Source organism: Peromyscus eremicus, chromosome 20 (genome assembly GCF_949786415.1).
Source record: "Peromyscus eremicus chromosome 20, PerEre_H2_v1, whole genome shotgun sequence".
Taxonomy (NCBI): Eukaryota; Metazoa; Chordata; class Mammalia; order Rodentia; family Cricetidae; genus Peromyscus; species Peromyscus eremicus.
The window spans coordinates 63,720,704-63,744,800 of NC_081436.1; the positions used below are offsets into that span (position 1 = coordinate 63,720,704).

The following is a 24,097-nucleotide window of genomic DNA, read 5'->3' on the forward strand; positions in this document are numbered from 1 at the left end:
GGAAAGACAGGCCAGGACCAGGACCGGGAGCTGACGGAGAGGACACAGAGGACACTGCTTTCTGGTTGGCTTCCCCTGGCTTGCTCAGCTTTGCTTATCCAGCCAGGCCTGCCTTGCTTAGGGATGGCACCACCCACAGTGGACTGGGCCTACCCACATCAATCATGAATCAAGAAAATGCACCCAGAGACACGCCACAGGCCTATCTGTTGGGGGCATTCCTCAGTTAAAGTTCCCCTTCCCAGATGACTCTAGATGAATTAACTAAAGCCAGTACAACTGTTTGTTATACAAGCAGACAACCTGAGTTCAGATCCTCAGCACCCACATAAAAAGCTGGGCAGCAGTACCTTCTGCAGCCCCAGTGCTGGGGGCTGCTGTGGGATAACACTTCTGTACACTGGTTTAATAAAACACTGACTGGCCAGTAGCCAGGCAGGAAGTATAGGTGGGATAAGCAGACAAGGAGAATTCTGGGAAGAGGAAGGCTGAGTCAGGAGATGCCAGCCCGCCGTCCAGGGAACAGCATGTAACAGCACACAGGTAAAGCCACAGAACACCTGGCAACATATAGATTAACAGAAATTGGCTGAGTGTAAGTGTAAGAGCTAGTCAGTGGTAGGCCTGAGCTAATGGCCGAGCAGTTTTAATTAATATAAGCCTCTGTGTGTTTACTTGGGTCTGAGCAGCTGTGGACCGGGTGGGACTGGATGAAAACTCCAGCCACAGGGGGCAAAGACAGGTGGAACTCTGGAGCTCACTGGCTGGCCAGAATAGCCAAAGTTGACAAGCTCCAGGTTCGGTGAAAGACCCTCTACCATAAAACAAAGTGGAAAACATTCCAGGAGGACACATAACTTCAATCTCTGACCTCAACAATGAAAGCACAAGTGATTGGGCCTGTATACATATACACATGCACGTACAACAGACACGCCTGTATACATACACACATGCACGTACAACGCACACACACCTGTATACACATACACATGCATGTACAACACACACACACATGCTGTGGGATGGTCTGTATGTCAAATGTGTTGTTGATTGGTCAACAAATAAATCACTGATTGGTCAGTGGCCAGGCAGGAAGTATAGGCGGGACTAACAGAGAGGAGAATTGAGAGAACAGGAAGCTGGGTGGAGGAGACACTGCCAGCCGCCATCAGGACAAGGAAGATGTAAGGTACCAGTAAGCCATGAGCCATGTGGCAAAGTAAAGATTAATAGAAATGGGCTAAATATAAGAGTAAGAGCTAGACAATAACAGGCCTGAGCTAATGGCCAAGCAGTTTAAATAATGTAAGAGTCTGTGTGTTTATTTTATAAGTGGGCTCTGGGACTGGCGGGACTTGGTGGCGGGAGCTGGAGAGAAATTCTCCAGCTACACACACATGCCTGTATATATGTATACGTGCATGTACAACACAGACATGCACAAAAAAAGGGATTAAACATTAGTGCCCAGAATATAGAGGTGTAAAACGAGACCCATAATCTCTGAAACTGACTCAGTTCCTTCTCCCACTACCCTTATGCCATTCCCTGACCCCAAAGGAATCATCTGCTTTTAATGCCCTAATTCAACTGATAACTCTACCTCATTCTCAGGAGCCAAAGACTGTGGACTATGACCGGACTTTGAAAATGATGCTGATGGGGCCCACTGATTCCAGGCTTGAAAAAGAGATTCTTGATCATGAATTGGATGTGAAAATACTTCTTCCTAAACTCCACACTATCTTAAGGCGGGGGGAGAACAAGTGAGTTTTCCTAAAGGATATAATTTTTAAATAAAATAATAAACGTTAAAGGGCATTTCCAGGAAGTACATCATACCAACAAATATGACTATGTAGGAATGGAGATCAGATGAAAATTCAGGACTCTGGGCCGGGCGGTGGTGGCGCACGCCTTTAATCCCAGCACTCGGGAGGCAGAGGCAGGCGGATCTCTGTGAGTTCGAGGCCAGCCTGAGCAACAGAGTGAGTTCCAGGAAAGGCGCAAAGCTACACAGAGAAACCCTGTCTCGAAAAATTCAGGACTCATCTAATAAGTCTAAGTATTTGAAACTTTAGATTTCCAATACAAAGGGAGGATTTGTTCTGATAACACGCCTGAGGAGACAAACGGAAACACTGAAGGGAAGAAATGCTAGCAAGGAAGCCTGAAGGGAACTGTGAGGTGACTCAGGCTGTGAGTGAGACTGCAGGGGAGCACGGCTCTGCTGAGAGCCAGAGGTTGCCAGAAGGAAGTGAAGACCAGAGGATACAGAACGGCTACGAGACCAGGAGAGGGATCTGAAGGACCCACTTTTCCTAAGGGTATTTAGCTAGAGACTAAGCAGCTGAGCATGTCAGTTCCATGACTGGTAGGCCTTCCCTGTAAGCACCTTTACTGTTTTTTCTTTCTTCTAAGCTGATAGGAGCAGCCACTTGATTGACAGCTGTCAGACCCCTCCCTTGCACAGGCCTCGTTAAGGGTCTTTCAATGAAGCAGTCCCTTCTCTGGCAGCCAGCTGTTTCGAACACTCCACAATCCTGAGGAAAGGCTGCTCCAGCTTCCAGGAGCAGTGGAATCAAGTGGCCATGACCACTCTGCAAGCCTTGCTGTAGACATCACACAGACTTCAGAAGACACCACATAGGAGACCTCAGTTGACTCTAGCTGACCCTTCCCCCTTCGGTTGTTCTCACTCAGGTCAGATGGGGAGCCCCTCCCCAAAGACTCAGAAAAAAGCTTGTGATGTAGGTGTCATGTGAGGCTTGTGACTGACTCACAAGCAAAGCTTCTCAATGGTGATCTGTATGGCTTGGGAGGGAACTGGCCATACATGACAGGCAGAATTGCAACCTGAGCACAAGCCACACACACACTCACACACTCACACACACACACACACTCACACACACACACACTCACACACACACTCACTCACACACACACACACACACACACTCACACACACACACTCACTTCTTTTAGTTACCTAGGCAGACTACTTGTCTCATCAGCAGGCTATTTGTCTTGTTGGAACAGTCAGGTTTCTCAAACAAGCTGCATCCTATTTCCACCCCACACACCTGTACTTCCATCCTGGACCCTCCACCCCTGACCCCAGTGCTGCAACGTAAGAACCAGGCAGGGCTTCTCCTAAGTGGTTTCATCAATTTTTATGATTTGTTTTTAGTTCCCTCCCTCTTCTCCTCTCTCTCTCCGTGTGTGTGTGTGTATGTGTGTGTGTGTGTGTGTGTGTGTGTGTGTGTGTGTGTACACGTACATGAGTACTGCTGCATTCTGCAGAAGGGGGCACTGGATACCCTAGAACACAGGTGACTGTGAGTCAACTCCACATGGGCGCTGAGAACTGAACTCAGGTCCTCCACAAAAGCAGAACATGCTCTTAACTGCCTAGCCATCTTCCCAGCCCCCTAAACTTGTTTAACTTCTACAACAGGCAGAGGGGACGACCTAGTAACAGCAAGGGAAGACATGGCCTGGAGTTCAGCCTAGAGTTGCAGCAAGAGCACCAGCAAAGGACATGGCTGGAAGACACAAGACACTGCAGACGCTGACCACGAACTAACTCCAGAAGGCAATGGTCCTAAAGAGACAAGACTGGAAGCCCTGCTCTCAGGAAAAGGCAGAGATGCTATATGTTAAGAGCTACTGTCTTGATACCCAAAGCTCAGAGGCTGCTGTACCACTAGCTACTGTTCCCAAAACCTAAGTTAGATGCTGGAACACTGAGTTGCTAGAAGCTGGCATCTAGAGTCTAGCACAACACACCTCTGATGAACACCTAAAAGTTATTAGTCTCTGGCTCAAAACCTCAGACCATAAGCCTCTGTAGTGTTCAGGAGTAAGAACTATGAGACCCTGGGGGCTTTAAGACCAGCCTGTAAGTCTCTGGCACTCAAAAGCTTGAAAATGACAAAGGACTCTCAGCCAGCGATCAGGAACAGCAGAAGACAGTTACCAAGCTCTATATATGAAACCAATAATAAAGTCTCAGTCCTTGAAAGGAACTAACACAAACCTGGAAAAAAAAAAAAAAAAAAAAAAGAATGTCAAAGGGAAAGAAACTTTGTAGAATTTAGATAAGCAAGTCCAGCATCACCCAATACCAATACTGCAGGTCCTCTGTACTGCCAAGGTAATACGTGTTGAAAAACCTTTTGTGAAGTCAAGTGTGTGTGTATGTGTGTGTATGTGTGTGTGTGTGTATCCAAAACCTTAAAACCTATATAACCACAAAGATACATGAACAGTCTCTCTCTATAACAATAGTTGATATATATTCTAATAATTTGATTTTAATAATTCATTACCTCATTCCCCTGTCTCTAGTTAACACAAAATGACTACACAGGGTTCTAGTTACATGGATATCACAGTATATGTTAATCTAACATTTACCTTGCTAAATTGTCTCTTATCATAATATTAATGTAACACATACAGTAACTTTCAATAAAGTATCAACTCAATAAAAATGTATACAGATTATCTAATGTTTAATAATCATCAATATAAAATTTCCTATGAAAATATATTTTATATTTTTAATTTAAATAAAATTTTCAAATAATTATGTAACTTTAAAACAGGACTTTTTCTGTGAAAAGACAGACACTAAATAAATGCTCAGGGCTTGCAAACGATATATGCTCTGTTGTTTCTACTCATCTGTGCTGCTGAAGTACTAGAACAATCGCAGAGGACAGCAATCAAATAACTATGACCATCTCTTAAAACTCTCATTTACAAAACAAGCCGTGGGCTCAGAACAGAGTCATGACCAGTATCTAGATCATCTGTCTCCATTTAAAACGTAGTATTTAAAATGTAGCTATGATTCAAGCTGAAGACATTTTATAATCTAGTGATTTGATTTTATTACCTATGCAAAAAATTCAGACCACAAATAAATATATCTGAATTATGAGAGAACCTGTAAAAACAGATGGAGGCGAGTTCAAACTTCATGACCGACAAAAAAGCACTGCCAAAGAAATGCGGCACTCCTCTTCCCTTAACTGAGTTTCAGTAAGAGAAGAGGCGAAGAGAACAGACAAGACAGAGTCCGTTAAAAACAGGCAGAGCGGCAGAGGGTGTCAGGGCACGTCTGTAATGACAATGCTTGGAGGCGGACGGGAGGCTATGAGCGCAAGTCCAGCCTGGGCCGTATGCTAAGTTCCAAGCCAACCCTGGCTACTCAGTGAGACGAAGACTCAAAAGTAAATATGAACATAGCTGAAGAAGTGCTCTTGTGGTGTGGTTGAGCATTCCTTGGGTATATGCCCAAGAGTGGTATAGCTGGATCTTGGGGGAGATGGATTCCCAATTTTCTAAGAAAGCGCCATATTGATTTCCAAAGTGGTTGTACAAGCTTGCATTCCCACCAGCAGTGGAGGAGAGTTCCCCTAGCTCCACATCCTCTCCAGCATAAGGTGTCTTCAGTGTTTTTGATCTTAGCCATTCTGACAGGCGTAAGGTGGTATCTCAGAGTTGTTTTGATTTGCATTTCCCTGATGATTAGGGATGTTGAGCAATTCCTTAAATGTCTTTCAGCCATTTGAGTTTCCTCTGTTGAGAATTCTCTGTTTAGTTCTATAGCCCATTTCTTAATTGGACTGTTGGGAATGCTCAACCACACCACAAGAGCACTTGTTCAGCTATGTTCATATCAGCGTTGTTTGTAATAGCCAGAACATGGAAACAACCTAGATGCCCTTCAACTGAAGAATGGATAAACAAAATGTGGTACATATACACAATGGAATACTACTCAGCAGAGAAAAACAATGACATCATGAGGTTTGCAGACAAATGGATGGATCTAGAAAAAATCATCCTGAGTGAGGTATCCCAGACTCAGAAAGACAAACATGGTATGTACTCACTCATAACAGGATACTAGATGTGGAACAAGGATGACTGGACTGCTACTCACATCACCAGGCAGGCTACCTGGAAAACAGGACCCCAAGAAAGACACAGGGATCGCCCAACGACAGAGAAATGGAATGAGATCTACATGAACAGCCTGGACAGGAGTGGGGGTAGTGAAGGGCGAGGGTCGAGGGAAAGAGAGCTTGGGTGAGTGGGAGATCCCAGCTGGATCAAAAACAGAGAGGGAGAACAAGGAATAGGAGACCATGGTAAATGAAGACCACATGAGAATAGGAAGAAACAAAGTGCTAGAGAGGCCCACAGAAATCCACAAAGATACCCCCACAACAGACTGCTGGCAATGGTCGAGAGACAATCCGAACTGACTTACTCTGGTGATGGGATGGCCAAACACCCTAATTGTCGTGCTAGAAACCTCATCCAACTACTGATGGATCTGGAGGCAGAGATCCATGACTAGGCCCCAGGTGGATCTCTGGGAGTCCAATTAGCGAGAATGAGGAGGGTTTATATGAGAGAGAATTGTTGAGACCAAGGTCGGATAAAGCACAGAGACAAATAGCCAAACAAACGGAAACACATGAAATATGAACCAATGACTGAGGGGTCACCAACTGGATCAGGCCCTCTGAGTGGGTGAGACAGTTGATTGGCCTGATCTGTTTGGGAGGCATCCAGGCAGTGGGACCGGGTCCTGTGCTCATTGCATGAGTTGGCTGTTTGAAACCTGGGGCCTATGCAGGGTCCCTTGGCTCAGCATGGGAGGAGGGGACTGGACCTACCTGGACTGAGTCCACCAGGTTGATCTCAGTCTGTGGGGAAGGCTTTGCCCTGGAGGAGATTGGAATGGGGGGCGGGCTGGGGGGAAGGTGAGGGGGGCGGGAGGGGGGAGAACAAGGGAATCTGTGGCTGATATGTAGAACTGAATTGTATTGCAAAATAAAAATTAAAAAAAAAAAAAAAAAAAAGTAAATAAGCAGTCAATAAAGAGACGAACAAGTCCAGGGACTCAGGGAAAAAGCAAACTATAAATACTTCTAGAGCCAGGTGGTGGTGACACAAACCTTTAATCCCAACACTCAGGAGGCAGAGACAGGAGGATCTCTGTGAGTTAGAGGCCAGCCTGGTCTACAGAGTGAATTCCGGGAAAGGCTCCAAAGCTACACAGAGAAACCCTGTCTCGAAAAAAAAACAAAAAAAAGAAAAAAAATTCTAGAAAGAAATAATATACACAGCTTCCCATAATCTTAAACACCCTGTTCTCAACATATGGGTGAGTAAAAGCAAGAAGATCTGTTCATCATCTGGCCAACATAATAAGATCAAAAGTAGAAAGAGGAAACAGATGAGCATGCAGGCAGAACGTCACAAGCACCTAGTGACCATGCATGACTTCTAGAGGCTAGCGGGGTTAGCATTGGTCTGGCGTCTGAAGGCTCTGGGATGGACCCTCAGCACAACCACCAATCAATAACACCAATGCAAGGCGTGTTTAGTATGAAAGTAGAAAAAGTTGTATTTCAGGTCAATCTTCAATCAAGCACAGAATTACTCTCAACAGTATTACTGAAGCCAACTTATCCACTAAAGATTTAAATAATTTAAGTAAAATCAGAAATATCAAATTATATATAATACTATTAGCAGGCAAAAAAGTACAAATTTTTTTAGATAATAATGATGCATTTCATCTTTTTTTTTTTTTTTTATGAAGGGGACTTTGGCTCCTAAAGAAGAGCTATAGAAGAAAGCAAAAGCATACTATTTACTATGCTCTTGTTTGAATTAATGAGGAATCCTGTTCAGTAGTTACAATTCTCTAACGTTTACTCTAGACTATCCATATATATTCAGATATTTTAAACAATGGTAGAGAAAAGGTCTCAATACCTTTAACTTTTATTAAAAAAAAAATGCATACTTATGTAATAAAGACTAAAAATTAAATGCATCACATTTTTCGAGAGACCATATTTTCCAATAGTTTAAACTTCATCTCACTTGACTATAAGAAAAGGATAATATTAACTTATTGAATTTTCTTAAAGGTGTATCTACTCTGACTGGGTTTTCACCGATACATATGAAAATACTCTATTAATAGGAAGCAGCACATAAAGAAAACCCTAAGAACATTTTCCCCTCCTGAATTAGTATTTGCATTGCCAATGCTATAGTAATTTTATTGGCAGGAAAAATAGCATTTCTTATCTTTCCCATAAACAAACGTGACTTAGAGATTAACTAACCATTTTATTAAAAAGAAGCTGCGGCCAGCGAGATGGGCTCAGTGAGCTAAAGCACTTGCTGTCAAGCCTGAGTACCCGAGTTCAGTCCCCAGACTCAACATGGTGAGAGAAGAGAAGTGACTCCCTTAAATTGTCCTCTAATATCCACACAAACGCCATGACATGAATGCACCCAACACACACACACACACACACACACACACACACACGTCCATGAACAATAACTGAAGCAGAGTAAGCAGATGGCTCAGTGGGTAAATTGTCTGCCGTGCAAGCATCAGGACCTGAGTTTGAATCCCTAGAACCTATATATACCCAGGCACTGTAGCACAGATCTGTAATTCTAGTGGGAGGTGGAGACTGGAAAATCCCCAAAGCTTAAAGGCAGACAGCCTAGCATGTGCATTAGCAAACGAAGGAAAACAGATTTTGCCTCAGACAAGGTGCCTCAAACCTTCGCTGTCCTTTGGTTTCTATAGCTTCTCCATGCACATCATAGTATGTACACAAACACATATCATACCCAAAAACTAAATGGGTAAGTAGATAAATAGAAGACCTGTAGAGTAGAAACTGGAACCTGATTGCTAACATTGTCAATTTGATGGAATCTAGAATCACCATGGAAACAAATCTCTGGCATGTCTGTGAGGATGTTTTAGGATTGGGTTAACTGAAGTGGGAATGCACATAGGTTCTACAGTTCCGGGGATGTGGTGAAGGAGGAAAAAGGAGAAAGCAGCTGAGCACAACCATTCGCTGCTCTCTGCTTCTGACTGGAGAGGCACTATGCCCAGCCTCTGGTTCTGCCTCCCTGTCCTCCCCGCCATGACTGACGGTATTCTCTGGAGATGGAACCCTTCCTTCCTTAAGCCGCTTCTGTCAAGTATCTTTGTAGCAGCAATGAAACAAATACCTAATAGAGAAATCATCTTTTTCCTTTATAAATGTATTTATAAACCTTTTTAGTAACATTAAAAATAACTACTAATAACAGAATTGTGCTAGACATGGTAGCACATGCCTGTAACCCCAGCACTTGGTAGACCACAGCAGGAAGTACAGGAGTTAAAAGTCATCCTCAGCTACATAGTCAAGAGTTTGAGGTCAGCCTAAGCAACTTGAGACCCTATACCAAAAACAAATTATAATTATGCCATATCAAAATTGCAAGTATCATTATTTGAAGCATTAATCTAATCTTTATCAATAAAAAAAAAACAGGAGTCAGATATTAGGGTAAGAACCTAAAAGATCAGAGTCGCCTCCTACCTCTACCATCCCTCTGTCCAAAAGGGCTGAGATCCTCTCTCCACCCCACCTTACTACTTCCTGTCTCCTCTCTGTCTACAGCCATCCAAACCTCTATGGTTAATTTAAGTCAGCTAGTGGCTAGCTCTGCCCTCTGACTCCAAGCAAGCTTTATTTGTCTGAATACAATCAAAATATCATACAATTATTCTTGCTCTTTTGAGTTATTTTTTAGTAAAATAGGTTATCTGAACATAAGCACTGCAGAACCATGAAACTTCACTGAATTTTTACCAAGGAACTAACAGGTGGGTAGCACATACTACATGGATATGCTGGGGAGAAAGGGGTTATTCCATATCCTAGAGACTTCGTGACCCTAACAAAAATGATGTGCCGTTTAAAACATGAATTGTTTATTTAGGAATTTTCCATTTAGTATTTCCATACCACAACTGGCCACTGACAGAACTCACAGAAAGACCAACAAGAAATAAAGGAGAATGACTGTACAACTCAATCCAAAAGGGGAAAAAAAAAAAGAGCAGTCAAATGGAACATAAAAGACATTAACTTAAATCTAACCATATTAAAAAGTACAAGAAATATAAAAATCTGAAACACTCCAATTAACAGACAGAACTGGTCAGATTAGTAAAGCCCAACTCCAGGGGCTGGAGCGATGGTTCAGTGGTTACAAACACTGGCTGCTCACTCTGAGGACACAGGCTCAATTCCAGCACCCATATGGTGGCTCACACCCACCTGTAACTCTAGTTCTAAGGGACCTGACCTGATGCCCTCTCTGGCCTCTATGAACAGGCAAAACATTCATACACATAAAATAATTTTTAAATTAAAAAAAAAACTTAAGTCTACTGAAATGAAACTCAGTTTAGACACAAAGGCTCAGTATAATTTCGAAAAAATAAAAAGAAAATCATGACAAAACAAGTAAGTTCAGACAGCAAGATGGCTCAGTGGGTTAAGGCACCTGTCACCAAACATGAACACCTAGATTCACTTCCCAGGATTCACTAGCTGGAAGAGAACCAACGCCCACAAGTTGTCCTCTGATTGTCATACGTGTGCCGCTCATACACACACACACACACACACACACACACACACACACACACACACACACACAGAGGCTATCGCTATTTTTAAAATGAATACATTTAAGGAAGAAAATAACAGGCATCTAATCATCAGATCTAACTCAAGAAATTACTGCATATTGAACCTGTGGAGCAAACAGAAACAAACAGATGGAAGTTGCAATCTATGGCTTTGCTAGCTTTAATGGAAAGTAGCAATTACAACGGCAAAATATGAGCAGCAAAGAGAAAATGTGCAACCACCAGCAGGTCATGAAGTCTCAAACCACAGTTTCTTTTCTGCGAGCACTTAGGCATATAAACTATAGTGCTCACAGCACTGGACACTGGAATTAAGGTCACACTGGTCCCTCTCTCTATTACAACCCCAATGTTCGCTCATTCATAACGCTCTTACAGAACCCTCATGAAACTACAGTCTCCTAGATTCTAGCCAAGTATTTCTTCTTCATTAAAAAGCTATAAAAGAATAAAAATAAATATATACCTTTTCCAGATCAAAAAGGATAAGCAAGTACAACAGAAGTCCATAGACTTCTATCTACAGCCAACAACAGTGACAACTTCCTCAGTAAGTAAAGAATGAGTGACTGTGTGGAAACATGTAAGCCAACTCTGATATTCAAGCAACATCAATTTCAGGCTCATTTGTAACCTGAGAGAGACAAGTCAGACTGTTTGGAGTTTGTGGTTGTTGCTGCTATTGTTGCTATTGTTATTGTATGTACTTTTAAAATCACATCTTTACAGTAAAGTGGTACATTCCAAAAAGATAAATTAAAGTCTTCCTTCCACTATTTCTAGACTCCAGACACAGGTAACACTCAGAAAACCATGATTTCTTCTACTCCCAAATTCTTAGACTTTTTTCAAACTATGTCGTATGCTCTATTTATACTTTTACCCACCCAAAGGTTATCTGCTTGGGTATTTTACTTTTATTTTTAGATATTCTAATTGTTTCAGGAGCTAAACTAAAAATTGATTAGATAATCCTAAAACTAATGTTTTAGTCACTGTTCCCAGTTCTATTGCTGGGAAAATACACAGACAACTAAGCAGTCACCCAAGCACACATCCAGGGCTTTGAGCTGGCACACCCCAACATCTACCCATTCTATGACTCGCTGAAATGTGTGAAGGGACTGATCCTGAAGAACCATGGCTGCATGGTCTACATGACTCAGGGCAACAGCAGGATGTCCAGGGAGTTTCCATGGGGGTCCAGTGTTGGTGACGTGCTGGAGGCCAGAGGCCTTGAACCCGGCCAACAACATATTACACAGTGAACATTTGCAAGGAAAGCTGTTTGGACAAAAGGGTGTACTGCATGACACACTGCAGCTCCCAATGCCATTAAGAGGAACGAAGAGGCAATGGAAAGGCAAGAGGAAGGAGCAAAGTGTTTCTTTTTTAATTAATTAAAATTTAACTCAATTAAAATTGAACTCAGGTCCTCAGGCTTGAGTTATCATTATCATCATGGTGGGAGCATGGCGGCACTCATGGAGCTGGAACAGTAGCAGAGAGCTACATACTGATCCTCAGGAAGAGAGAATAGCACCGGGCCTAGTAAGAGCTTTTGAAACCTCAAAGCCCACCTCTAGTGACACACTTCCTCCAACAAGGCCACACCTCCTAATGGTGCACTCTATATGGGGGCCATTTTCTTTCAAACCACTACATTCTACTCCCTGGCCCCATAGGCTTGTAGCCATATCATAATGCAAAATGCACTTAGTCCAACTTCAAAAGTCCCCATAGTCTATCATAGTATCAGCACTGTTTAAAAGTCCAAAGTTCAAAGACTCTTCTGAGATTCATGCAATATCTTAACTATAATCCCCTATAAAATCAAAATCAAAAAACAGATCATATACTTCCAACATATAATGGCACAGGATATACTTTACCATTCCAAAACATAGGGAAGGAAGCACAGCAAAGAAATACTGGACCAAAGCAAGACCAAAAATCAGCTGGGCAAACTCCAAACTCTGCATCTCCATATCTGATGTCAATATGCTCTTCAGATCTCCAACTCCTTTCAACTTTGTTAACTGCAGCACACTTCTTTCTCTTGGGCTGGTTCCACTCCATCAGCTCTCCTCAGCAGGTATCCCACAGCTCTAGCATCTCCAACATCTTGGGGTCTCCAAGACAATCCAGGCTTCAGCTTCACAGCTTCACACAATAAATAGCCTCTCTAGACTTCCATTCAGAGACAATCCTGACACATACCTGGCCTCAGCAGCTTTCCTTAGCTGCAGAAGCAAATTCCATAGTCCCGTTCTTCTATCCTTGACTCCAGAACCACGTAGCCTAAGATGCCAAGTTCTGCTGCTTGCTGGGACTGGAATATGCCCCCTTCATTCAATTACATCTTCACCAGCTCTGCTTCCCATAGTTTTCTTCATTGCATCAGCTTTGCTGTCCTGGAACTTGCTCTGTAGACCAGGCTGGCCTCAAACTCAAAGATCCCTCTACCTCTGCCTCAGGAGTGTGGGGATTAAAGAGGTACACCACCATACTGGGCTCTGAGCTTTTCTTTAAACCCTTTTCAAAAGCTGGAAGCTTAGCTGGGTGAGATCTTGCTCTGAGGTCATCATGCCCTTTATTCCATTTCTTTTTTTTTTTTTTTTTTTGGATTCTTTGGGAATTTCACATCATGCACCCCAATCCCACCCATCTCCCAGTCCCTCTGCATCTACCCCTCACCCTTGTAGTGTCCCTCCCAAAGGAAAATTAAAAGAGAAATAATAAGATAAAGATAAAAAAGAAATAATAAAAATAAAAAGTAAAAAACAAGTTAAGAATATCAATTTCAATTAAAAAAAAAACAAACCAAGAAATAAATAAAACAAACCAAGAAGCAAATAAAACCAAAAAAAAGGAAAAACTTAGCTCCTCCATCTTTGCCTCTCTATCACCTCTTCATTTGTCTTAGTGGTCTTGGGAGTTGCTGTGTATCATGCAGTTTCCTTGCAAATGTTCACTGTGTAATATGTTGTTGGCCGGGTTCAAGGCCTCTGGCCTCCAGCACGTCACCAACACTGGACCCCATGGAAACTCCCTGGACATCCTGCTGTTGCCCTGAGTCATGTAGACCATGCAGCCATGGTTCTTCAGGACCAGTCCCTTCACAAACTTCAGCAGGTCATAGATGGGGTAGATGTTTGAGTGTGCTAGCTCAAAGCCCTGAATGTGTACTTGGGTGGCTGCTGAGTTTGTCAGTCTGGGTCCCTGGGACCACTCCCCTTGGATGAGAGTTGGAGCCAGCTCCAGAACACTCATGTGGAGAGGTGGAACCATCTTTCCCAAGTATTGGGGGGCCAGCTCTCCTGTTAGGGGCAGAGCCAGCTTTCCTGTGCTGGGGTCATTGGTCCATTATCCCAGAGCCAAAGTAGGGTAGGACCACTCATTGAAGTCCTTGGAATTCAACTCATGGTTTAAAATATGGTTTGCATGGGCCCCTGTGATTAACATGGGCAACGGGCATCAATACAGACCCCAGCTGCCACATGATCACCGACTCAAATGTGGCCAGCAGCAGCAGCTTGGGCCTGTATGTCAAATGGCCCTGGACAGCAGCTTAGGCCTCTCAGATCGGCAGCTGCATGGTTCCTGTGGTCCCTGGACTCCAATATGGTCCCAGGTGGAGGTAGAGATCCCAAGCAGTCACAAGGCTCCATGGCAACAGGAGCCACAGACCTGAACACAGATCTGGTTGCAGTAGGGCCATGGACCCAGACATGGCCCCCAGGCACAGCTCGGACCCAGATGTCAACATGGCCACAGGTGAGAGCACAGGCCACCCTGGTTTGCACAGTCCCAACAGCAGCATGATCCTGGGGCACCAACATGGCCTCAGGTGTCAACCCCAGGCATCTGCACTGCCTTCGGTGGTAACCTGACCCATGGACACAGATGTGGCAGCAGCAGGCCCGGACAACTCCATGGCCATGGGTAGCAGCACAGGCCACTCAGGTCAGCATGGCCCCAGCAGCTGTATATTCCTCAACCCCAACGCCATCAACACTGGACCCCATGGAAACTCCCTGGACATCCTGCTGTTGCCCTGAGTCATGTAGACCATGCACCCCAATCCCACCCATCTCCCAGTCTCAAGTAAACTTTTTGAACAAGGGTAAAAAGCAGCCACATTCTTCACTAAAATATCACAAGACTGGTCTCTAGGCCACAAACTAACAACATTCTTCTCCTCTGAAACTTCTTGAGCCAGACCTTCAGCAGCACTGTCTTCCATATTCCTACTAGGATGGCCCACTAAGCAGCACTTAAAGCTTTCAACTGCTTTCCTAATCCAAACTTCTAAAGTCCAAATTCCTCTAAACAAAAGCATGGTCAGGCCTATCACAGCAATACCCCAGTCCCTGGTACCAATTTCTGTCTGTTATGGTTTCTACTGCTGTGAAGAGACACTATGACCATGGCAACTCTTATAAAAGAAAACATTTAATTGGGGCTGGCTTACAGTTTCAGAGGTTTAGTCCATTATCATCATGGCAGAGAGCACGGCAACATGCAGGGAGGCAGGCATGGTGCTAGAGAGGTGGCTGACATTCTACATCTTGATCTGCAGGCAACAGGAATTAAACTCTACTACACTGGGTGAAGCTTGAGCACAGGAGACTTCAAACCCACACCCACAGTGACACACTTCCTCCAACAAGACCATACCTACTCCAACAAGCTACTCTCTACGGGAGCCATTTTTTTTCAAACCACAAGTTGTTTACCAACTTAAACTGAATGGCAATGAATAGGCAAGTACATAATGCCACTATACATTTAAAAGTGGAATCCCAGCACTCAGGAGACAGAGGAACAGATCTGTGGAGTTCAAGGCCAGCCTGGTCTACATAGGCCATCCAGGGCTACAAAGTAAAACCCTGTCTCAAAAAGAAGAAAGAAAAGAAAGAAAGAAGGAAAGGAAGCAGAGAGGAGGGAGGGAGGGAGGGAGGGAGGGAGGGAGGGAGGGAGGGAGGGAGAAAGGAAAATAAAAAAGTCATAATATGTATATTTTACTCAAAGACATTTTATAAAGATATACAAATGGCCAAAAAGAACATAAAAAGATGTTCAACATCATTAGTTACTATGAAAATACAAATCAAAAACACATGCAATATCACTTATTCTCTTGGATGGCTGTTGTGAAATAAAAGGAAAATAACTGGTTCCGTGGATATAAACAAACAGTAACAAACTCTTGAATATTAAAAGGGAGAACATAAAATGGTAGGGTTATTTTGGAAAACAACTTGGCAAGTCATCCAAATGTTAAGCAGAGAACTGCCATATGGACCCAGAAGCACTTCCCAGGGGATATACCCAAGAGACTTTCTTCAGAAGCTCGTACATAAATCTTGTAATCCCATCACTCTTCATAATACCAAAAAGTGAAAATAACTCATGTCTATATCCATGAAAAAAATGGATACATTGTTTTGTATGTATGTAATGCAATATTATTCAGCCATGAAAATGAATTGCTGATTTACTCTGTATTAGTTAATATTCTATTGCAGTGACAAAACACCACGACCAAGGCAAATTATAAAAGAATGAGTTTAACTGGGCTTATAGTTTCAAAGGTTAGGTCCACGACCACTGTGGTGGGAAACAGGAGGCAAGCACGTGGGCATGGCACTGAAGCAGCACCTGAGAGCTCCACCTGGATCCCCAAGCAGGAGGCAGAGAGCACATGGGAATGGCACGAGGTTTTTGAAGCCTCAAAGGCCATCCCCTTAACACACCTCCTCCAACAAGACCACATCTCCCAATCCTTCCCAAACAGTTCCACCAACTGGGGACCAAGTATTCAAATAAATGAGAGCCATTCTCATTTAAACTACCACATACTCTACAACTTAAATGACCATCTGAAAAACATCTTGCTAAGCAAAAGATGCTAGACACAAATGTCAGATATTTTACTACTTTATGTAACATTCTAGAATATACAAACCCAGAGAGAGAAAGCAGATTAAAACAAGCATCAATAGGTACAGAGTATCTTAATGAGGTGATGAAAAAGTTTTGAAACTAAACTATGCTAGTAGTTATAAAATATTGTGAATACAATAACCTTTATACAAAATATAATACCACTATCTATTAAGTTGTACATTTTTAAATGGTTGGTTGTATATTAATTTCACCTTTCATTTTTGTGCTTCTTGGAAGAATTGTGTGGAGCAGTATAGAAAAAAAATAAGCACTTTAAACAATGACAGCAATGTGCCGATTATGCAGATAAAAGATGCAAGTGAAAGATAATTATTGAAGGAAGGCACAGAGAGGGATCTGCAGCAAAGGGAAGAGGATAATAAGATCAATAGCAATGCCACAGACTAGTTCAAAGAGAACAGAAATAAAGATTATGGAGTTAGGGCCAAAGAATTGTGTTGCTACAGCATTTCATAATGATAATGCTGGTCAATGAAATAACCCAAGATGAACAACAAAGAAAAAAAAGACTGTGAAACAAAGTTTTCTACCAGGGTGAGAGAGAGACCCCACAAACTAACACCCAGTAGCAACAACAACAACAAAAGTGTAAAAGGAGCTGGTGAGCAGAGATCAGTTGGTAAAGTGCTTGTTCCCCACCAAGAACAAGGGCCTGAGTTCAGATGCCAGCATTCATGTTAAAAAAAAAAAAAAAAAAAAAAAAAAAAGCTGAGGACTTTGGTGCCATATTGCTTGTAATCCCAGTGCCAGAGAACAGAAGAAAGAGGATCCATGGGACTTACTGACCAGTCTAGTCAAATCAGTGCACTGCAAGTGGGTTCACTTTTGTTGATACTTCCATTTACCTTCTTGCAGAAAACATCAAAATCAAGTACTTGTTCATTCCAGTTACAACACATGAAACAAGAACTCAAACCCAAGGCCTTAAGTTTTCAGGCAGCAGGTATGTGGCCAGTGTCTGGAAGTTACTTAAACACAGGATCCACCTAAAAATATTCTTCCAACTACATGATAATATAACGAATTTTTATAAAGTTTGTTAACAAGTGTGCAGCTTTTGGAGCTCTTTCTTTTTTTTTTTTTTTTGGTTTTTCGAACAGGGTTTCTCTGTGTAGCTTTGCACCTTTTCCTGGAACTCACTTAGTAGTCCAGGCTGGCCTCGAACTCACAGAGATCTGCCTGGCTCTGCCTCCCGAGTGCTGGGATTAAAGGCGTGTGCCACCACCACCTGGCTGGAGCTCTTTCTTATACATGCCAAAAGACTGAGCTCATCAAAGAAGGCAAGGGCTCCTTTCTCCAAAGGCAGTAAAGGTGCTAGCCATGGGATATATAAAATTCTTGCTTCTCAGTCTTCAAATAAAAGAGGCTACAGACAGAAACTGGACTGTGTTATCTACATTATATCAAGGTCATCATTGGTCTACACTAGAAAAAAAGGATAAAACCAAGAGTATTGTGGGAGATCAGCTCCAAATTTTTTCCCCTAGGGTACTCTTGAGGAGTGAGGGATAAGAGATTTAGATAGAAATATAGAGGGGAGAGAGAGACAAAGGACAGCCTCAGGAGGGCCTGAATCCTTAACCACCAGCCCCTTCTGTCACTTCTAATGGGCTATTTAAAGGAATGCCAAGGGGTGGAGCAAAAGACCTCCCCTAAGCACAGCCAAATTCAGACCATTCCAAACATCTGGTAACCACGCACAGGGTCAATCCATCCTCTTATGCAGCCCTGCTGTGTAAAGCAAGCTCAGATCTCACTAGGAAACCTCTGTAGGCTCCCACAGGTCCCTCCTCTTAATTTTTTAAAGAACCCCTCAGGCCTCTCAGATAGACTAGGTCTATCTTAGGTTGTCCTCCTTGATTATTTCTTCCATTACCCGTCTTGGAGATAAGCTTTCCATCAGGTATACTTTGGCTTAGGTTGGAAGCTATCAAGAAGAAAGCTGCCCATTTCTGACCACCAGCCTCTGGCAGGAGGGAGTATAGAGCTTAACTCAACTCTTGACTCAGGAGCTTGCAAGTAGTTTGAACAACCCAGCAATCCCTAGGCTGCCACACCCCCCAGTAGAGGAGTAGAGGATGACCAAAATGGAATGTTCTTTTCTGAATAAGTCTTAAGATGTCTATAAAAGACTTAGCTGTTCCAAGTCCTTTTTTAAATCAATAAACTCTTGATGCAAACCGCATCAAATAAACTGCATCAAACTTAAAGATTCCCTTAACTGAACCAAACTCTGATTCATTAATATCACCATATGCTGTGGGATGGTCTATATGTCAAGTGTTTTGCTGATTGGTCAATAAATAAAATCACTGATTGGCCAGTGGCCAGGCAGGAAGTATAGGTAGGACAAGGAGGAGAATAAAGCTGGGAAGTGGAAGGCTGAGAGAGAGACACTGCCAGCCGCCACGATGACAAACAGCATGTGAAGATGCCGGTAAGCCACAAGCCATGTGGCAATATATAGATTTATGGAAATTTAAGCTGTAAGAACAGTTAGCAAGAAGCCTGCCACAGCCATACAGTTTGTAACCAATATAAGTCTCTGTGCTTACTTGGTTGGGTCTGAGTGGTTGTGGGACTGGCAGGTGAGAGAGATTTGTCCTGACTGTGGGCCAGGCAGGAAAACTCTAGCTACAACCATAATTCTGGGATGAACATTACTATACATATTTACAACTACATGACTATTTACTATATGTATTTACACTTCTTACAAACTTACATTAAACATTTAGACTTACATTCAACATTTACACTTTTTCACAAACTCACATTCAACATATACTCATTTATACTTCTTACAAACTTATATGCAAAAGGAAACTATAGAACTATTTTACAAACTTATATTCATAAAGAAACTATTTTACAAACATTAGCACATATCTAGAAGAGATCTCTTAGAAGAACTATTTACCAAACTTATATTCAAGAGGAAACTATTATCAAACATCTAGAAAGAATCTCTTAACAGAACTAACTTATATTCAAAAGCAAACTCTATTAGCAAACAACTAGAAGAGGTTTCTTAACAAGTATTAACAAAAACAGAAAGTACACAAATCATTTCTAAAGCTCAGAGTTTAAAGTCAACTTTGATATCATTCTGAAAGTTTTCTTGAGAGTTTTAAGTCAGAGACTAGTTCATCTAAGCTTGACTGAGAGTAAAATTCCCTCTTCTTAATTTTTCAAACCTGCTTTTTAAGATTAACATGAGTGCTTTTAATGATGCCAGTGTTTCCCTCTTGTATCTTAAACACAACTCCATTCTTTAAGTTTTTTTTCATACCTGAAGCAATTTCCCAGTGTAAAGACCATTTTCCCTTGTTTTCTAAAAGATTTCAAAGTAGCTTGTTGACAAACGGTATTAGCACTTTAATAATCTCCTTAGAGCCAAGCTGTTCACCTGTTCTTACTTCTTGGAGTTGGAAAAAAAAAAAAAAACAGAGTTTTGGGGCAGTATCGCCATTTTGAGCTGAAAGACTACATTCCCCATACTGCCTTTCTCTTTATTGTTCCGTGTTCCCATACTGTCTTTCTCTTTATTGTTCCATGGCTACGAATGATATTACAGACTACATTTCCCAAGATGCCTTTCAGGTATGCCACACTTCCATTTCCATTTACACAGTTTGTTTTCATACTTTTGCTTTTACCACAGGAGATTTTTGAGTCAAGTGTTTGTTCTTTTACCATGGAAGATTCTCCTTGAGCTGGCACTGATAGATGTATTTCCTTCACCTGACACTATCCCCAGAGCAGGGTCATGCCCACCGAATCGCACACATTTGGACAGGCATTTTGGTGACAGAAGCAAAAACCTCTCGGGGCTTGCTCTTCCGCTTTACCGGGTCAGTGAAAAGAAAAGAAAGGACCTAAAGAAAAGTCATTTCAGCCTATTCAGAGAGATTTTTGGGAACTAAGCCTCCACTGCTTCCTCCATGCCAGCAGACCCTCCCTGCCTCTTTTGTAGCTTCACCTTGGGGGAGGCTGTTCTTGCTCTACTTTCTGCCTGCACTTTCTGGCTAGGCTCTAGCCATAGGGGACTCTGGCTGCTGTTTTTCTAATACTGCCTTGAAGGAGAGACAGGACTAGCAAAAAGGATTTGCCCTGTTCCAAGAAGTTTTTTGTTTTTTCTTAAAGCAATTACAGGTGAATTTCCCATACTTATAGATGTTGTTTCCAAGTAAGCTAAATTTTTGCCCTTACAGAAAGAGAAAAAAAAAATCTGAGAAAGAAAAGGTCTGAAAAGCTTTTAGTTTTTTAGAGAGGGATTATTAAGATTTTCCTAAGACCTCTCCTCTCCTTGGCTTCATGGCCAAAGAGAAACTAATTCTGATGTTACAATGTTTTCATACAGTGGCAGCATCAGAGGAGTGAAAGTTTTATTTCACCCACATCCACCTCAGGAAAATTCTTTCCTCTGCCTCTTAAAGCTTGATTCTAAGATGTCTCCAGGTCAAGAGCTTCCATGGAAATCTTTTTCTGCCTGTTTTTTGTTTTTTGTTGTTGTTGGTTTGATTTTTTTTTTCATCTTTGACAGATATTTCTGATTCTTCCCCAGGATTTTGCATTCACAGCCCCATAGCTAGAAAATCAAGGACATAGTTTCTCTGTCTTTTTGCTTATCTCACTCTAAATTTTTTTCTTAAACTATATTCCTAACTCAATAATTCTATATTCTACCTTACTCTAAATTTCTTCCTATACTATATTCCTATATTCCACTTTATATTTTTCATTAATTTTTATAGATAGAAATTAAAAGAGAGAGAAACTTAGATATATAAAAATATATGCTGCAGTCTCACTTTCCAACTTCATCATTCCACCGCCTAACTCCTGAGAATAAGATACTGTCACTTTTATCAATTCCTTATCGGCATGCCTTACACCCACGAAGCCCCCTGATACCCCTTTCGTCAAGTCCCTGGGTCCCCGTTCTGGCACCATTTGTGGGGGAACCATCCCCACCTTTTCCCCCTTAGTACTCTTGAGGAGTGAGGGATAAGAGATTTAGAGAGAAATACAGAGGGGAGAAAGAGACTGACAGAAACACAGGACAGCCTTGGGAGGGCCTGGATCCTTATCCACCAGCCCCTTCTGTCTCTTCTAAAGGGCTTTTTAAAGGAATGCCAAGGGATGGAACAAAAGACCTCCCCTAAGCACAACCAAAAGCAGACCCTTCCAAACACCTGGTAACCATGCACATGGTCAATCCATCCCCTTATGCAGCCCTGCTGGGTAAAGTAAGCTCAGATCTCACTAGGAAAACTCTGTGGGCTCCCACAGAGTATGGCAATTCCAGAGCCCTAATCAGAAATTTTAAGCCAATAAGGGATTCTCATAGCATCTGAAAATGCAAGAAAAGATAATGGGAAAAACTTATTCTATAACTCCAAATACTGAGGAGGGTTTATAACTACATATACTAACCAAAAAAAATTTAAAGCTTATTAGTTCTTCTATGATATTTTGAAGCTTTGATGTAAGTTCAAATGATTTCTTCAATCTTAATAATAATAAAGTTAATTCTATAGATAGTCTTAAAAATTATTGCATTTATTAAGTTTAAAGATTTTAAACATGAGTAAGTCTGGCAGCATAAGCCTTTAATCCCAGCACTAAGGAGGGTAAGGCAGGTGTATTTCTGTGAGTTCAAGACAAGCATGTTCTATGCAGCAAGTTCCAAGACAGATAGGGCTACATACTTAGACCCTAAAAAAACAAAACAAGGGGCTGGAGAGATGGCTCAGAGGTTAAGAGCACTGACTGCTCTTCCAGAGGTCCTGAGTTCAATTCCCAGCAACCACATGGTGGCTCACAACCACCTGCAATTAGATCTGGTGCCCTCTTCTGGCCTGCAAAGACACATGCAGGCAGAACACTGTATACATAATAAATAAAATAAATCTTTAAAAAAAAAAAAGGATTTTAAACATTTACTTTCTAGGTGATACAAAAAAAATCATAATAAGTTTTTAAAATAAATTTCCATTCACTTAATTTGAAGAGATACTTTTCAAGATTTAATAAAATAAATATATGTATATATAGAGATATAGATATATATCTCTCTCCATCACAGAATTTTTTAAGTGTGTAGAAAGTCTATTCCTATTTTACAGAACAAGCCCACAAAGGCTGAACAGAAAGAAAGAAAGAAAGAAAGAAAGAAAGAAAGAAAGAAAGAAAGAAAGAAAGAGAGAGAGAGAAAGAGAGAGATGGGGGAGGGAAAGAAAAGAAAGGAATGTACAGTTAAATGTAAGCTATTATACTGTTTTAGCTCTTTAGTTTTATGTTCACAGGACTTTATTAGATTACACTGGAGTGTTCATAATATGTCATGAATCAAATTGTTATATGAAGTCCAAAAAGAGAAGAAAATAGGTCAAAAGTAACAAGTCAAGAAGATTTAAAGGTAGGGACAATGACTGACACAGATGTGACTATCACAGTAGACAGCAGATAGTTAAAGGCATTACTAATGAATTTCTAAATGTCAAAACTGATGTTGCATGACCAGCAATGTAACCTTCATTTTATCTAACGCAACTTGGTCACCTTTACATTCTAAAAGTCTTGTAATTACAATGGATTACAAATGCATGTTAAGGCAGTCAATTATAACCCTGTTGGCCATAGTCACACTAAATCACTGGTAATCTCTTTCCCTAAGTGGCCTCTGCTAAAAACAGAATAACTTGAGAAATGCTTTCAGGTCACCATCAATTAAGTAATAGGCAGGTGTTGACTGAGTGAACATTACAAACAAGCTATGCCTTCCTAGCAGAGCAGTTAAAATTGTGTATCTGCATAATAACAACAATTAAGGCTCAGACAGCTCTTAATCATATTTTAGTACTAACTTTTCCATATGCCCATATATACCTGCCCTCTAACCCAAACTTCCCAAGACGTCACATCTACACAGCTCCATTTGAATGGAGCTCTTCAGCTGTACTCACAGTTGGCATTGTTTTAACTTTATTACAAACTACTAATCAAAACTTAAAACCTGAAGATAGATTTAAATATCATTAAAATGTCATTTCATTTGTAATGATTTTTGTCAAAATGTAATTCCAATCACTAGCATAAACCTGAGTATTACTCTCTAGGGGTGTATAATACTAAATAATTTGTCCAAATGTCAAATGCAATTTTCAAAATTCTTTCTTGCCAAAATTTTAAACATTTATAAAAAGACTTGTTTTGAGAGTGGTTTACATTTATGACACTTGACCTTTTGCTGTAAATACCACAAAACTCACATCTCAAATATTGTGCAAGGAGGAAATCTGATCAGCCTGCAGTAGCCATCTGCATGGACCAATATCAGATATTAGTTCTAGATTGTACTAAGTCATGTGTTACAAATATGATTCTACAGCCCCTACTGTGGAATTAGTTGTAATCTGTCTCATTTAAAATGTGTTTTTTATAGGACATCTGGCCTTGGAACTTCTACCTTCCCACTGAAAAAATGCTTAGTGTTTGGGTAATTTTCCCTCTTTTAATGTACAACACCACATGGGTGGTATAACTAAGTCCAGA

General features: G+C 41.5%; 1 protein-coding gene across 2 annotated transcripts in view; it reads right to left on the reverse strand.

The window, feature by feature from the left end:
• Positions 1–24,097, reverse strand: part of Vps13b (vacuolar protein sorting 13 homolog B) — a 601,468-nt gene that overhangs the window by 561,562 nt on the left and 15,809 nt on the right. The window lies entirely within an intron of this gene.